This window comes from Babylonia areolata, chromosome 10 (assembly GCF_041734735.1).
Source record: "Babylonia areolata isolate BAREFJ2019XMU chromosome 10, ASM4173473v1, whole genome shotgun sequence".
Classification (NCBI taxonomy): domain Eukaryota; kingdom Metazoa; phylum Mollusca; class Gastropoda; order Neogastropoda; family Buccinidae; genus Babylonia; species Babylonia areolata.
Window position 1 is genome coordinate 30,203,216 of NC_134885.1, and position 7,309 is coordinate 30,210,524.

At 42.8% G+C, this 7,309-nt stretch overlaps 1 long non-coding RNA gene across 1 annotated transcript in view; it reads right to left on the reverse strand.

The window, feature by feature from the left end:
• The window catches only part of LOC143286935 (uncharacterized), a 22,144-nt gene extending 16,851 nt beyond the window's left edge, over nucleotides 1-5,293 (reverse strand). Inside the window, exons 1-2 of the long non-coding RNA XR_013055894.1 lie at nucleotides 5,157-5,293; nucleotides 4,641-5,051 (exon numbers count right to left, since the gene is read on the reverse strand). This is a non-coding gene — a long non-coding RNA (uncharacterized LOC143286935). The remainder of the gene's footprint in view (nucleotides 1-4,640; nucleotides 5,052-5,156) is intronic.
• Between the last annotated feature and the right edge of the window lie 2,016 nt (nucleotides 5,294-7,309).

Genomic DNA, 7,309 nt, shown 5'->3' on the forward strand with positions numbered 1-7,309 from the left:
ACTCGAATGATTGAATGACGTAGGGAACATGCTCGTAATCACCATGTGGAAAACAGGCGTCCTCCCTCCCTTTCTCACTCTGTACACATTCAATGTGATTAACAGCCTTTCTCCCTGACTAATGTCAGGGAGAGAGAGAGAGAGCGAGAGAGAGAGAGAGGGGGGGGGGTGGAGAAAGAGAGGGAGAGAGGGGGTGGGAGAGAGGAGACTGGGGAGACAGATAGAGGGAGGTGGGTGGGTGGGGGGGGGGTTAGGGGGAGGGGAGAGGAAAGAACGAAGGAGAGAGAGAGAGAGGTGGAGAGAGAGAAGGGAGATAGAGAGGGGGACGGAGGAAGGGATGGAGGGAGAGAGAGGGGGGAAGAGAGAGAGAGAGAGAGAGAGAGAGAGAGAGAGAGAGAGAGAGAGAGAGAGAGACCCAGGACTCGAATGATTGAATGACGTAGGGAACATGCTCGTAATCACCATGTGGAAAACAGGGGTACGCCCTCCCTTTCTCACCCTGTACACATTCAATGTGATTAACAGCCTTTCTCCGTAAACGACTGACGCAACGGTGTCAGGGAGAGAGAGAGGGGGGGGATGTGGGGGGTGGGGGGGTGGAGAAAGAGAGGGAGAGAGGGGGTGGGAGAGAGGAGACTGGGGAGACAGATAGAGGGAGGTGGGTGGGTGGGGGTGGGTTAGGGGAGAGGGATGGAGGGAGAGAGAGGGGGGTGACAGTGAAAGAGAAGGAGGGGGAGAGATGAAGAAGAGAGTGAGAGGGATGATGAGAGAGATAGAAAAAGAGGGAGAAAGATAGGAGGTGACAATGTGAGCGGGGGAGAGAGAGGGTGGTGGGGGTATATAATGGTGAGACAGAGAGGGGGGAGAATGAGAGAGAGAGAGAGTGTGTGAGAGAGGGAGGGAGAGAGTGAAAGAGAGAGAGAGAGAGAGTGAGTGACAGAGAGAGAGAGAGAGAGAGAGAGACGGGGAGAGACGGGGAGAGAGCTAGAGAGAGAAAGGTAACTTATTGAGAGAAAGCGAGGGATTGAGGGGGGTGGGTGGGGTGGTGTGGGGGGGTGGGGGGCTGGGAGGTAGGTGATGATGGGGGTGGGGGGACGGAGGGGGGAAGGGGAGAGCTGAAGAAGAGAGAGAGGGATGAAGAGAGAGAGAGAAAAAGAGGGAGAGAGATACGAGGTGACAGAGTGAGCGGGGTAGAGAGAGGGGTGTGGGGGTATATAAAGGTGAGACAGAGAGGGGGGAGAATGAGAGAGAGAGAGTGTGTGAGAGAGGGAGGGAGAGAGTGAAAGAGAGAGAGTGAGTGACAGAGAGAGAGAGAGAGAGAGAGAGAGAGAGACGGGGAGAGAGCTAGAGAGAGAAAGGTAACTTATTGAGAGAAAGCGAGGGATTGAGGGGTGGGGGGTGGGGTGGGGGGGCTGGGAGGTAGGTGATGGGGGTGGGGGAGAGAGAGAGAGAGCGACAGCACATTTTCATCTGTACCTGGGAGGAAAAAAAAACTGTAGCTCATAATGCATCACCCCTGAAACATGCACACAGTCATTCGAACACAAATGAAGGGACTGGGGTTAACTTCTTCATCGTCCCTATAAAAAAACGTTAACTCACTCAGTACGGCCAGTCCTCTCTTCTCCTCTACACAGACCCCTCGGATGTCCAGTGGGGGTCTGAATGACCCAACCTTTAGCTTCCGTCGTCAGAATTGTGGTATTCTTTGTCAACATTCACGTCTTCAGTATAAGAGCCTTCCGCTTGCAATATTTTGATGATGGTAATTGGGGTGAAACGCTGTTAACGTCGTCTCTTTCGCCGTTCATATGGAAAGAGTTAACGTTACTCTCTCAATTTATTGGCATTTTAACCCGTGATGAAATTCAACTGCTGAAACACACCTTCACCGTCTTTTGTTGTTGTCTTCGCTACCGCCACTGTCATTATCATGATCGTCGTTGTCAGTCGTCGCACACACACCCCCCTCCCGACCCCTCCCGCCCCCCCGCACCCCGTCCCAACCCCACCCCTCCCTTTTTTTTAATCTCTCTCTCTCTCTCATTTTTTCTCTAAGATTTGCATTGGGAAAAGACAAAAAAAAACAAAACAAAAAAACAACAACAACCAACCAACCAACCAAACAAACAAAAAAACCAACAAAAAACCCCCAAAACAAACAAAAACTGAAAAACACACACACTCCGATGATAAAGGAGATATGTTTTGGATCAAAATAATGAGGAATGTGTGAGAAATTGCGGGGCGCCCCCCTCCCCCTTCTCCCCTCACAATTGAGACAAAACGTGGTAAGGGAGCAAACACGATTTCGGTTTGAGAGAAATCCCGCGAGAAATCGTGGGCTTACAGGGGGCGCTTTGGTTAACACGTTGTATGCAGGTTTCTCTCTCTCTCTCTCTCTCTCTCTCTCTCTATACAATTATCGGGGAGTAGCGCTTACCAGTATTCTAAGTAAAGTGTACACTTACATATTGAACAAGAGACTAACCAAATGGTCTGAAAAAGAAGAAAAAATAATGGAACAGCAAGCAGGATTTAGAAGTAACTACAGTACAACAGATCACATATTTACATTGTACACACTTGTCCAAAAATACTTACTCAATAACACAAAACTTTATGTTGCTTTCATTGATTTCAGGAAGGCCTTCGATTCCGTGAATCGTAATGTATTATGGCATGTTCTGCGTGAAAGTGGTGTGAATGGCAAATTATACAATGCTCTTAGAGGTGTTTATAAGTCAGTGCTTGCATGCGTACGTGAGAAAGGTATATATTCAGAATATTTTGATTGCCCAAATGGGGTAAAGCAAGGTTGTCTTTTGAGCCCACAAATGTTCTCCTTTTTTATTAACGAATTAGCAACAGAATTGTCGAGAAAAGGAAGACATGGAATTCAATTAATTCCGGGAGCAATCGAGATATTTTTACTGTTATTTGCAGATGACGTTGTTCTTTTGTCTGGAACTGTTAGGGGTTTACAGAACCAATTAAATGCATTGAAAGAAGAAGCAGACTATTTGGGTTTAGCAGTGAACATGGATAAAACTAACATTATTGTATTTAGAATGGGTGGACATCTGTCAGTGCACGAAAAATGGCTTTATGGAAATGAGGATGTTAAAGTTATAAATTCATATAAATATTTGGGAATGATATTCTCAACAAAATTAAGCTTAAATTATGCTTGGGAAGAATCTTGCAGGAAAGCAAAGAAAGGTGTTATTGAAATATTGAATTCATTAAAAAAGCTTAAGTCTATTGATTACTGTTTGTTTTGGAAAATGTTCGATACACAGATTGAACCTATACTTACATATGCAGCCGAAGTTTGGGGACTAAAGGTAAATTCACAGATGGAAAAAGTACATACTTATGCAATTAAACGTTTTTTAAATGTGCCAATTCATTCATCCAACACAATGTTATATGGGGAAACGGGCAGATATCCTTTGTATATAAGAACATTTGTAAAATGCATTAAGTATTGGTTGAAATTATTGAAACTTCCACAATCACGTTTACCCAGACAGGCTTACGAGATGATGTTGTTACAAATGGAATTAGGAAAGGAAAACTGGACTTATAGTGTAAAAAAGGTTTTGTCTGAACACGGTTTTGGAATTGTGTGGATGTATCAGGAAGTGGGAAATGAACAGCAGTTTATATCAGAATTTAGAGATAGATTGATTTGTTCTTTTAAGCAAAATTGGCATTCAGATATGGAAAGCAAAGAGAAATATAGTTGGTTTTTCTCATTCAAAAGTATATTTCATACTGAAAAATATCTAACAGTCATCACAGATAAGTGGCACAGGTTAAATTATGCAAGATTTCGGCTACGGACATTTGGTTTCAATGCAAATAAATTGTGGTTTCAACCTGCAGCATCCACAGAATTGCCATGTCCTTTGTGTGCATCTAGTGTAGATGACGAAAAACATTTTTTATTTCATTGTAAATTATACGATAAAGTAAGAGAAAAATGTACATTTTTTGAATCTCATCTAGCTAAAAGACATGATGTTTTTTCTGTTTTATCGTCTGATGATGAATATATCATACAGTCAGTAGCTAAATTTATCTCAGAAGCACAAAAAATAAGGCATAATCACAATGATCAGAACACACCAGAGTAAATGAGGAGGATATCCATATGTAAATTTTATTTTCTTATGTTAATTTGGTAAGGTAGATAATTGATATATTGAACTATTTCACTCCTAGAATGGGTGGTCGAGTTTGAATGATTAGTTTCTGTGTGTGTGTGTGTGTGTGTGTGTGTGTGTGTGTGTGTGTGTGTGTCCCGCTTGCTTAATGTATCGTGAGAGAGTTATATTTAGAGATTTTGTTTGTTTGTTTCTTTGGTGATGAAATGCTGTTAAGCAGAATGTTGCTTTGCATTTAAGAGGATTTAAGAATTAATCCCCGTCACCCCCTTGTCAATAGACCATTACAGGTAATGACAATAAAAATGTCAAAGTGTCAAAGTGTCTCTCTCTCTATATATATATTTTTGATTCAGTGCTGGTTGATGGTTATATATATATATATATATATATATATATATATATATATATATATATATATATATATATAACCATCAACCAGCACTGAATCAAAATGGAAAGTCTTACCCAAAGAAATACCCGGTCACTGACGAGCAACTGACAACAGTCTGCTGGGAGGAGGCCAAGGAAGTCCACACAGTTTTCAGTCAATTTCAGTTTCAGTTCGTCAATCAGGCTCACTGCGTTCGGACAAATCCATATGCACTACACCACACCTGCTAGGCGAGGCAGCTGCATGACCGCCGCGGGCAGCATATGATCCAACACAAATCAGTCAGGCTTCCAGTGCACGCATATACATTTGCGTAGATATCTAGCGTGTATTTCTTCTAGTGCAGAACGTTGCCATGGGATAACATTTATGATGCCACTGCTTCGTTTTTCAGTACGCCAAGCGCGACTGAGCTGTACTGCACACGGGACTGCGGTTCGTCCGTCTCATCCGAATGATTAGACACGCTCAGTTTCCCAGTCAACCTTGAGAAAAAAAAAAAAGGGAGGGGGGGGGGGGGGGGGGGGGCGTGATCATCGGCTCAATCGAACCCAGATTGACAAGGACACTGTATTGACAAATAAACTTACTTTACTATTCTGTCGCATAACCCGGGCCGTTGAATTCAGATGCACTGAAACCGGTGGTCCACACAGCACACACACACACACACACACACACACGCATACAGAAGCACTTTATGATCCATCACGCGTCACGGGGACCAGGCTTGATAACACAGAACACAGAACACGCCCACACAGACCTGCAGGAAGCTGTGGAACTGCGGGAACGCTGTGCAACAGTGCGAGGCGGCGGGCGTCCTTGACCCAGTTTATGGCGTGTTGGCATCCTTCTCTCCTGCTTCACCTCAAAGGAAATTTTTTTTTTTTTTTTTTTTTTTTTCTAAACGTGAAGAGGCGGGGATCCTATCCTGCCGATTCGCTCAATACGAAATCGAGCAGATTTCATGATACAATTTGCCAAAACAAAATTCAGAAGATATAATTCAAGAGGAAAAAAAAAAGAGAAAAAAAAGAACAACGTAACATGTATTAAAATCATACAGTACAAAGAAATATTAGAAAGAAGGTCACTAGATATGAAAACGAGGATTAAAGACAGAGTAATGTTAACATTTTAAAGAGATGGGAGGGGAGGAGAGAGAGATCGGGGGGCGGGGAGAGGGTGAGAGAAACAGACAGACAGAGAAAGAGTTACGAAACTGATAGAATTTTGAAATGCTGCGAGCTCACCGTTCTCGCTGAGAAAATTCAAGCAAAGTACAATCGCAAAAAGTTTTTTTTTTCTTTCTTTTCTTTCTTCATAATAAACTAATTCAATTACACTATCAACACAATGATCAAACCATATACTACTACTACTACTACTACTACTACTAATGATAATAATGATAATGTACATTTATATAGCGCCCTTTCTCTTTGAGAGCTCAGGGCGCTTTACATGAAAGAAAAATATTACAAGTTACATAAATCATTCATGACCACTCTTACCCAAAACCTCTCCACCACCACCACCGCCCCCTCCACACACACACACACACACACTCTCTCTCTCTCTCTCTCTTTTCTTTCTCTCTCTCCCTTTCCCACTCTTCATACATCCTAAGTCAGCTGACATGGGCAGTGTTGGAGAACAAGGAAGCTGAGAGTGTTTATAGATAGTTGGGTTTTTTTAAAGCTAAGATTTTAGTGATGAGCAAAAAGCAGAAATAGAATCAGATGCACGGATATGATGAGGAAGGTTGTTCCAGATGTGAGGAGCAACAAAGAAGAAAGAACGTTCACCATACTGAACCTATGGTTCTTGTAGTGACACGAGGAAGTTTCAAAAGGTAACAATCAGAGGAAGAGCGATTTCTTGCGGGATTGTAAACACTGATAAAGTCAGAAAGATATGTAGGTCCTGTGGAGTGGAAAGCAGAATAGCAGAGACACTCAACTTTGTATTTAATTCTCGCTTCAGTGGGGAGCCAGTGTAGAGTGCGGAGGTGAGGAGAAATGTGATTAGTACGTGGGACTCTTAGAGTCAGACGGGCAGCATTGTTTTGAAGGTTTTGAATTCGCTGAAGATTATTATGTGGACAGCCCATGAGAAGAGAATTGTAGTAGTCGATTCATGACAGCACAAAAGCAGAAATAAGAGTTTTGGTAGTTTCAACAGAAAGGTACTGACGGATCGAGTTGATGCGACGAAATTCACAACTGACTATGCGTTCAGATTTACTACCTGAACGTGCATGCTGAGGTTTGAGTCAAGAATGACTACAAGGTTCCTTCCTGGTTTAGAAAACTGAACTGTGGCATCACCACACACACACACACACACACACACACACGCATATATATATATATATATATATATATATATATATATATATATATATATATGTGTGTGTGTGTGTGTGTGTGTGTGTGTGTGTGTGTAACTGAGCGCTCTGCTTGCTTCAAAAACTGTTTCATGCACACGCTGTATAAGCAGATGACGTCAGTTTTCGCAACTAACTCACGGGACTTCAACGGCTCAAGCAGAATGTGTGACGCCATTCCTGGTTTGAACGCAAAGCCGCTTACGTCATTTTGTCCTCGCCAGACAACCTACTCCTCGACCAGTGTTATGGTACGCTATTGGCTGAGCTGGAATCTGTTTCTGCTCCACTGTATATAATTAATATTTCTTTGGTCTGGTCAGTAAACTGCAAGTATTATATACTGGCAGA